Below are 10,921 nucleotides of genomic sequence, written 5' to 3'. Positions count from 1 at the left end.
CCTGCTGGAAGACGGATGAAGGAGCTCCTGGTCCTAGATACCAACCATATGCGGGCACTCTGCATGGACACTTTGCCATTCACCAAAGTCATCAAAGCAGTCAATGAGAATCACAACCAAGTGTCATTCTTGTCACTTTACATGAGACTATGAAGGGGCAGAGAAGTAGTGTTGGAGAACACAATGTGACCCCGAAATTGGGCTCTCCGTTTCCCCATGCCACTGGGTGCCTGTGGGCATTCCAAAATCAAGCAACACCAACCAAATGATAGAAAACTCTAAATACTTCAAATATTAGAAAAAGTTTCATTCTTTCCTCTATGATCTTTTATAAAAGTTCTTTATTCCCCCAAAGGTTGTCACATTTGCCTGTGATATTATTGTTTTGTCACCTGGAGTCTTCTTACAACTGAGAAATTGGTAAAGTCAGTTGTCTTTTATTTTTTTTTTAAAAAAAATCATGATTATATTGTATGTCTTTCAGAGATAGATTGAGAGAGCTTTGTGCAGCGCATCAATGTGTTAAGAATATGCACATCGCTTCCAACTGGGTTGGCTCATGTTTTTCAAGAATGTATTCACAGAGTTTACAAACCATCAACAGTATCAGATTTTAGAATATTTTTATCAACCCCCAAAGAAACTCCTTAACTATTAGTAGTCACTCCCCACGCCCCTCTCCCCAATCCCCTGACAAGCACTCGTCAATTTTCAGTCTCTAGGGAACTCTCTGTCTTGGACATTTCACGTAAATTTTCACACCATGTGATTTACACACAAGGTGATTGGCTGTGGCAGACTTTTCCTAAGCTGCGACAGGCTTTAACGTGGGGAATAATTCTAGTAAAGCTTCATAATCAGTCTAGTCCTTCAATGGCTGTCCAAGTTCATCTGGTAGATAATCTCTCTGCATATAATTTCAGGATCACGCAGGGACTGGTTCACTCTGTGATCTGGACCCTGCTCGATTGAAAGTGCCGTGTCCTTATTCCCTCTGCCCTTCCTGCGGTTCCACTCTGCATCTCCCTGGCTCTTCCTCCTCAGCTTCTGTGTTATTCTAGATGCTTGCTGCACAGATTCACACGTCACCATCTCTTTGTCCTTCCGTTGAGATCTCTCGTGGGCACTGGGAGGCACACCTGTTGGAAGATGAACCCTCTGGGCAGCACTGCCCCAGGCTCCACGGGCTCTCAGCTCTCAGATCTCCAGGACAGATCACCAGAGGGACCCCAGTGGTTGGCAACACTCCATGCTGCTAACGTGAATGCGGCCTTGTGTCTTGGTCTGTGGCACTCCTTGTACCCCAGGCACATCTCCTCTGAAAGTCACGTGCTCATTGACTTCTGAACCCCCAAGGTTGGCAGATGCATGTCCCGGGCTGCCCCCAGGATCAAACCATTTTCTATCAGTGCCTTCTGAAGGAACCCAAAATAAGATAACCCAATACCTCAGTGGAGTTGTTCCTTTTTGACACCAAGGTTGTTCATTCTCTGCAAGTTTCCTTAAATCTTCATCTTCCTGGTATAGCAGGTGCTACGTCTCCACAGCTTGCTCCTTCTTGCTGAGCAGTGTGGTCCCAGCACCAGCTCAGACCCCCTGACCTGAGGACGGTCCCCAAGGCCTTTTGCAGGTAAGAAGCTCCCCCGGGGGAGGGGGCTACTGCAGCTGATGGTAAATTTTTTTAAATGCCCCGCATTTTCTTAAAGTTATAGGAACTGTGAATAAAATAGTAGTGATAAATAGGGGAAAATCAAGGAAGAAATTGTGGCAGAAATACTCAAGAGAACTGAGATAGCCTTGTGGGAAGACCTCCGAGTCTCCTCTTCTTTCTATATGTTGCCCATCACCAAGGGAGGGGAAGAGAGCAAGGTCTCGGGTTTTTTTTTTCCTACTATGTACAGACCAGCTATTCAGGGACTCCTTTAGTTGCATTGATATCTCAGGAGAGAGGAAAAGTCACTTGACAACATTCATCTCATTAGCTTTGATCTCTGAGTCTACGCGGCTTTATCATCATTGTCTGTTTTCCTTACTGTAAGAATCAGGTGAAACATTGACAATGCGCCCCGTGGGCATGAGCTGAAGTGGGAATACAGGAATACAGCAGGACCCCTTACCTGTGGTTCTGCGTTTCACAGTTTCAGTTACCCAAGGAAAATCACAGCCTAAAACTACTAAATGGAAAATTCCAGAAATGAACCATTTATTTCATAAGTTTTCTGATAACTTTCATTTCTGTATATTGTTGTGATTGATCCATTTTATTATTGCTGTTGTTGATTTCTTACTGTACCTAAGTTATAGAAGCAACTTTATCATAGGTATGTATATATAAAAAAGAAAGCACAGTATATATAGGATTCATTACTGTCTGTGGGTTAGGTGTCCAGAGAATGCCTTGGAATGGACATATTCCCTGTGGATAAGAGGGAACTACTGTAATAATTATGGCCTCTAATTTTTATTAAGCACTTGCTGTATAAAAGCACCATGCTAAGTACCTCAAACGCATTCATTCGTTGATGCTCAGAAAGAAGGAACTTGTATCACCCTCCAATTATAGGATGTGGTAACCTGTCCGAAGCTACTTAATGCCCACCAGAGACCTTACACCTCTCTGAGACCATCATCGGCGATTCTAACACTGAACTAGACTCTCTTGTAGCTACATTAAATGCAGATGCAATGTTTTCTAGCACATCGTAGAGGACACAAATCATTTTTATAACCTACTTACTAGAAAAATGGGGCTGCCAAGGGGGATGGTAGACAATTTAGAAACTCACAAGTTCAATGTTGAGAGTCTCCCTGTGGGGCAGAGCTATAATCTTATAGGGAAGTTATACAAGGAGAGAGAACTTTCCAGTAAGAAGCCATTGGCCATTCTTTAAGCAGGGCCTTCTAAACCTCTGGTTGGAAGGAAATACAAAGTTTCCAGTATCTATTTAAGATACACAAAAAAACTCGTCCCAAAACCTGTAGAAGATAGAAAATAATTAAGATTAGAGTTTAATGAAATCGAGAATGCAAAGAACCAATGTAACAAGGAGTTGGTTCTCTAAAAAGTTAAAACAAGATTGACAAATCCTTAGCCAAACTAAACAAAAGAAAGGGAGAGAAGACCCAAATAAACAAAATTAGAGAGGAAAAAGGAATTATAACCACAGACACTTGTGAAATCCAGAGGATCATTAGGAACAGTCTGAAAACTTAATACTCCAAAAAAATTGGAAAAATCTAGAAGATACTGACAAATTCCTGGACACATAAGCTACCCAAATTGAACCAAGGAATAAAAAAAAAAGACCAACATCAAGCAATGAGATTAAAGCAGTAATAAAAAGCCTTCCAACAAAAGAGAAGCCTAGGACCAAGTGGCTTCTTAGACAAGTTCTACCAGACGTTGAAGGACGAGATAGTAACAGTCCTCCTCAAATTATTCTGTGAAATAGAAAGTGAAGGAAATCTCCCAAATTCACTCTATGAAGCCAATATCTCTCTAATATCCAAACCAAATAAAGACACATTAAGTAAAGAGAACTATGCACTAATATCCCTGATGAACACAGATGCAAAAATCCTTCATATCATATTAAGGATGTCTTTCTTAAATCATAAACACATTAGAAGATTGTAGACCACGATCAGGTTGGATTCCTCCCACTTGAAGTTTGGCTCAATATACATGAGTCAATAAGTGAACTTCAGTAAGGACAAAAATCACGGGATCAGCTCAATTGATGCAGAAAAAAAATCTTTGACAAAATCTAGCACCCATTCATGTTAAAAACACTTAAGAAAATAGGGATAGAAGGAACTTATCTCAACATAATAAAACTATATAAAACCCAAAGTCAACATCATGTTGAACAGAGGAAAACAGAACAGGATGCCCACTCTTACCACTCCAATTCAATACAGTTCTCGAGTCTCTAGTCAGAGCAATCAGGCAAGAGGAGGAAATTAAAGAGATAGAAATAGGGAAAGGAAAGAGGTTGAACTATTTCTGTTTGCTGATGACATGATCCTATACTTAGAAGACTCCCAGAAAAACTTCACCGGAAGATTTCTAGATTTGATAAACAAATTCAGCAACGTTGCAAGATGTGAAACGACACACACACAAAAATCAATTGCTTTCCTCTACTCTAAAAATGGATCTTCTGAGAAAGAAATCAAGAAAACTGTTCCATTCACCAGAGCCTTAAAAATAAAATCAAATCTTGGGAATGAATCTAACTAAGGAGGTGAAAGACCTCTACAATGACTATTATAATACACTGAAGAAAGAAATTAAAGAAGACCTTAGAAGATGGAAAGGCCCCCACCCCACGTTCTTGGATATGCAGAATTAATATTGTCAAAATGGCCATATAACTAAAAGAAATCTACTGATTCAATGCAATCCCCATCAAAATGCCACTTACATTCTTCACAGAATTAGAGTCCCAAAGTTCATTATGAAGAATAAAAGACCCAGAGTAGCCAAAGCAATCCTGAGTAATAAGAGCCAGGCTGAAGGTATCACAATACTTGGTCTTAAATTATACTACAGAGCTCTAGAAAGAAAAGCAGCATGGGATTGGCATAAAGACAATGAAATATACTATAAGACTCAGAAACTGATCCACGTAGACACAGCCATCGGGTCTCTTACAAAGGTGCCAGAGACACACTTTGGAGAACTGACAGCCTTTTCAACAAATGGTGCTGGGAAAACTGGAAATCCATATGCGGAATGAAACTAGATTCCTCTGACCCTGCTCAAAAATCAACTCAAAGTGGATCAAAGACCTACAAACTAGACCAGAAACACCGAAACTGCTAGAAGAAAACAGAAGCAACACTCCAACGTATTGATGCAGGCACTGACTTCCTTAATGAGGCTCCCAAAGGTCAAGAAATAAAACCAATAATCAATAAGTGAAATAGCATCAAATTAAAAAGCTTCTGCACAACACAGGAAACAGTTAAGAGCATGAAGAGAGAGCCTGCAGAATGGGAGAAAACCTTTGCCAGCTGCCCTTCCAATAGAGGAGTGATATCTAGACTATATAAGGAACTAAAAAAACTTAACATGAAAAGAAAAGAAAAACTAATAAACCAAATCAATAAATGGGCAAAAGATGCACCTCCTTAGCAATCAGGGAGATGCAAAGCAAAACTCCACTGAGATTACATCTCACTCCATTTAGAATGGAAATCATCAAGGATATAAATAATAATTACTGGTCAGATTGCAAATTACTACAACCACTTTGGAAATCCTCTAAAGTACAACCAGTATGGAGATTCCTCTAAAGACTAGGAATGGAACCAACATATGACCCAGCTATCCCATGTCTTGGTATTTATCCAAATGATTGAAACTCAGCATACTATAGTGATACACACTTACGATATTTATAGTCGCGCATTTCACAATAGCCAAGTATGGAACCAGCCTAAGTGTCCATCAACAGACCAATGGACAAAGAAAGTGTAGTATACACACAAAATGGGTTGTACTGAGCCATAAAGAAAAATAAAATTATGTCATTTGCGGGTAAATGGATGGAACTGTAGAGCATCCCGCTAAGTGAAGTAAGCCAGACTCAGAGAGCCAAGGGTCTTTTCTCTCATATGTGGAAGCTAGAGGAGGAGAGGGAAAGGGAGGGAGAAAGAGAGAAAGAAGGAATAAGAAAGTGTGGGGGGATCTCACAAAAATCAAAGGAAGACTAATACTAATAGAGTATAGGGAGCAGATTGAGAGGGATGGAGGAGGGAAGGGATGGGGGAATACTTGGGAATGAAATCTACCAAATAATGCTATGCTCATTTACAAATATACCATAATAATTCATATATATATTTATTTCTGATTTTAACCTAATCATATGCATAAAATTCTAATTTGGTTTACTCACATATATGATTACATTAAATTCATATATAGGATTCTATGTATGTAATGCAGTAATTAAAATAACAGTAACAATAATAGAAGGGAAATCAGTAGAGCCAGCAGTTGCGGGAAGGAACGGGGAGGGGCAGGTGGGCTGCCTGGAATGAGATTGATCAAATGACGGGGGCATGGCCTAATGAATCACGCTATCATGTACATTACAAAACACCAATAAAATAGTTAAAGTAACAATAAAAATGAATGTGAAACACTATATGTAGGTGTTGGATTTAGTCCCAAGTTCAAAGCTTTCCTCTGCCAAGAGCAAGCTGTGGTCCTTAATCTTTCTAATCCACATTTTTCTCATCTGCAAATAAAAACAAGTGAAGAATAAGAAAGACGGCCCTCGTAAGAATGTTATGAGCGCCAGGCATGGTGGTGCACGCCTGTAATCCCAGTGGCTCTGGAGGCTGAGGCAAGAGGATTGTGAGTTCAAAGTCAGCCTCAGCAAAAGTGAGGTGCTAGGCAACCAAGGAGACCCTGTCTCTAAATAAAATACAAAAGAGGGCTGGGGATATGACTCCGTGGCTGAGTGCCCTGAGATCAATCCCTGGTACCCATCCCTTAAGGAAAAGAATGTTGTAAAGGTTGAATGAAGTAATAAGATAAAATATTACAGCTAACCCCATCCAACACACCTTGCCTGGCTCTTAGACGGTGTGCAGTATGTGGTATGGCTTATTTCAAGTGTAATTAGTTTTGTAAATATCAGCTCTTCAGTCACACCAATAGCCACATGACACTAGTGGCTGCTGTGCCGGACAGAGCAGATGTCAGATATTTCCACCATTGTGGAAGGGTCTGCTGGATAATGTGGGTCAAGAGGAAGAACAGAGTCTGTCTCTGCGAGGGGCTGCCTCCACCCAGCTGTAGGAGGCAGGCAGGTACACCAGATGGCCATGAAGATCTTCTCACCCAGGAGAAGCCAATGCTCCTTGGACTCCATTTTTCAACATCTTTTCATGTGGATGTTTTTACAATAATGACAGCAGCTTCCCCAGAGCAAGTAACCCAGAAACTGGGGCTGTTCCCCAAGTACTTAATGCCTCTCAAGGATCGGGGCCCTGAAATGGTCCAAACGACTGCCATCCTGAGTTTAAGGCTGCCAGCAGACGGCCCGCAGACAAATCAGATTTTGCTACTTTCTATGATAATAGTATTCAGGAAAAAATAAAGCACGAGAGACACTGTTTCCCACAGATTAATGATCCGAAAGCAAACAAGAACATGAATTTTCTTTACATCTGTTCATCTTTTGCATTTCGTCCCACCAATCTGACCATATTTTTGTATAAAATATGGTATGTGGGTACAAAATATGTCACGTTCAGACTTTTTAAATTCAGAGAATAACACCTCAATAACACTTCTTTCTAAAAATGTTGTTATATTTCCAAGAAGCACTCAAAGGCTTTCATAAACATGCTTTTGTAGTACAGATAAGCTATGTTAAAGCAGGATACATTATGTGCCTAAAAAGCACTTCTATTATAAATTTTTTTGTTTAAAAAGAAAACCCAAGAAGAGCCGCAGCAATGGCGAGGCACTATGCAACTCGGCGAGACCCTGTCTCTAATAAAATACAAAATAGGGCTGGGGGTATGATCTTGCATAGGTGATTTAAGCCATCTAGACCTCAGGTTTTGCATCTAAGAAAAAGGACAATGACACTGACCTTAGGGTCTTTGTCAGCATACAGTGAGACGATGTAAACCATGAGGCTCCTTAGTAAAAGGGAAGCACTCGGTTATGACAGCCGCATCATCATTATTCCTATTGTCACCAGTATCAACATTGTCACCATCACCAATGTCAAAATCATCATTACTACCACCAATATCAACATCATCGTCACCAATATCAATATCACCACCACAGTATCAGTATCATCGTCACAAGTACCAACATTATCATCATCACCAATATCACCAAAATCAGTATCACTGTCATCATCACCATCCTTATCACTGTAATTGTCAAACCCAATGGAGAGGGAAGGGCAGGTGAAAGGTTCATAGATTCCAGTTTGCAGATGCTATTTTCATCTATAAGCAATATGCAGAGTAAGCAAAGGGATCTGGTCTACAGGAGAGAGAGATCAATGACAAGGGTGGGGGAGGCACTGGCATTTAGTGGGCACAGACCAAGGGACATGAAGCATTCCGTAATGCACAGATGTATTATACACAAAGCCATTCTGTATCCCACACAACTTTAAAAAAAATCCTGTTGGGCAACTTCACATTGCATACGAATGTAACAAAGTTGACTAGGTTTGAATATGCAGTAAATTTTCCAGATATGCAAATACTGTGTGATTCAAATAAAGACCTTAGTTTTCATTGGAAATTTGCCAAGAGCCAGCCACTGAGGTGGTTTCAGACATGGGTGCAAATTCTTTGACATTCTTTTGCTCAAGAGGTGGGACCTATATACTCAGAACTCCCTGCCTCCCACCCCATACGACTGGTTTCACACAAAGGACACCAGGTGATTTTCTGAGGGTAAGTCATAGGTGGCCACGCTGAGACACGGGACCTTCACACCTTGACTCCTTGTGAGAAAAGTCTGAACCCCTTGAGACCACCATCCCATAAGGCCACAGGGAAGCAGTCAAGTCTAAGTTCCTGGCCCAGGGGCCAGGTGAATGAAGGGGCGCCATCTTGGAAGTGAATTCTTTAGCCTTCCCTGCGCCAGAGCCAGCCATGGGAGTCAACCCGGCTGAGGCCCCCAAAGCACAGAACAGGCACAAGCCATTCTCACCACCTTCCTTCTGAATTCCTAAACCACAGGATTTGTAAGCACACTTAAATGACAATTTGGGGCCTCTCATTGTTGGTTGTGACCCAGAAACAGGTAACTAGAAGATCCGCCATTTTGGAATATCACATTGCCAATACAATCAGAATTTATCAGTCTACATTTGAAGTTGCCATCTTTACGGTGATTCAACCTTGAATATGGTATTTGGGCATAAATATTTTACTAATTCTTCTGTCTGAGCTTTTTTTTTTTTTTTTTGGCAGGGGAGGATGATTGCTGGTAATTGAAGCCAGGGTCTTACACATGCTAGGTAAGCACTCTACCACTGAGCTCTATCTCCATCCTCTATATCCAACATCTATTTCAAACTACATCTTACTTTCAGTTTAAGACACATCACTCTCCTCATAGTCCTCCTTTATATTTTAGTTAGGGCACTACATTAATCTTATTGTGAAGTAAAGGGTTTGGGTAGGCCGTGTTAGCTACACAGTTCATCTTAAGGTAGCAGAAGGAATGTTGTCAACTATTTGTTATAAAACACAAGAGGTGAACCCGTAGGCGAAGGCCACTGTGCCAGGCATGCTTCTCCCGCCCTAGACCAGGGTTGGTCAGCATCTTTCTGGTTCTCCTGAGGTTTGGCAGTTCTTGGTTTCTGCTCCTCCAGTCCCGTGAGATTTCTGGGGCACCCTGTGACATCCCCACCTCACTGCTATTTTTTCTTAGTTCATAGGTTCTTGGAATCCAAGAAACTTGACCTCCATGGGCAACGCTCTCTCCTTGACAGAAGGGCGGGTTTCTCAGGCCTGGGGCCTGCTCTGAGCCGAGAGGCAGGCAGACTCTTCCTTTCCCCCTTCTTGTTCGGTACGACCATCAAAGGCCAAGCAATGCTTCCCTGGGCTTCTTGTAGCATCCCAAGGATTTTTATTTTCTTTTGGTGTTAGCTTTGGTCTAAGCCTGAAAACCCAACCAACATTTCTTCTGGCTCCTCTTAGCCCTGCTCTTCCTTCTCCGCTTTGGTCTGCCTTCTTTCCTTCCGTCCCAGGTTTGTGTTCACCCTGGCTGGTGTCCGGCAGCTTCCATCTTTATTTACTGTACACATCCCGGGTGCTGCACAAAGATGCCTTTTGAATTTTACATCAAAACCCTGCAGAGTAGAAATTCGGTTTTGACTGCCGTTCACCTCTGGAGTCGTTAAAAATCTCCCCATGGTGGCGTGGTCTCGCACTCCACGGCCACATTTCAGTCAACCATGGACAGGGCTAAAAACAACTCCTCTTGCCTGTGCCACGGCGGTGCTCACGGTGTGCGTGCATTTGTGGCGATGTTAGGTAAACACTCGCGGCTCTGCAATTATGTGCAGTAGAACACATTTGATCAAAATGAACAAGTGTTCCTGGTTTGTGTACTTACTTCACAATCGTCATCATTATTTTAGAAAGTCCTCCTTCTAGTCGTAAAATGTTCGCTGTGTGGCAGAAGCTGTGTTATGCCAGCAGCCGCCGCCGAAAGGTCATGTTCACAGGGTCTCTTGGGGGCATCTGGAGGCCACAGGGAGTGATCAACCTCCGTCACCCAGGTCTGCGGAAGTGCGCTCTAGGCTGTCCACACAATGACAAAGTCACCCAATGATGAATGTCTCAGAACATGTCCCCATTGTCAAGTGACATAACTGCATATATATATATTTTTTAAATTAGACTTTCTAAACCACAAGAAGGTTGTAGGTCTTATTGCACAAAGGCCCGTTCCCTGGGCTCCAACTGTCACAGACTCAAATGACACAAGGCATTCCCCCAGAGTTTGCTGAAGACGTTCTTGGAGGTTCTTCCAAGCTCATGTTGATTATGTTCTCTGCTCACTGATGTGGGCTCCCCACGGCCTTCTCTGTAACACACAGGACCCTGGCCCTCTGGCCCTCGCAGATTGCGCCCAGGGGGACAAATGACCAAGCTGAACCATTGAGGCTCTTTCTTGAGTGCATTTAAAACTGGAACTGCAAAGCCAACAAGATTTTAATGCAGTCTGGGCAGATTATATGAGCTTAAAATATGTGTGTGTGTGTGTGTGTGTGTGTGTGCGTGTGCGTGTATGTGTGTGTGTGTGTGTGTGCCTTGAATATATATTCAAACACCGTGGGACACAGGCATCTTTTCTTCAGGAGAAGAATAATAAGCCATTTTCCAAGAAGCACACAGAAGAGACAGATAGATG

The sequence above is a fragment of the Spermophilus citellus genome (assembly GCF_964194105.1).
Source record: "Spermophilus citellus genome assembly, chromosome: 12".
Classification (NCBI taxonomy): domain Eukaryota; kingdom Metazoa; phylum Chordata; class Mammalia; order Rodentia; family Sciuridae; genus Spermophilus; species Spermophilus citellus.
The sequence above is the reverse complement of the archived record's forward strand: the minus strand, read 5'-3'. Positions refer to the sequence as shown.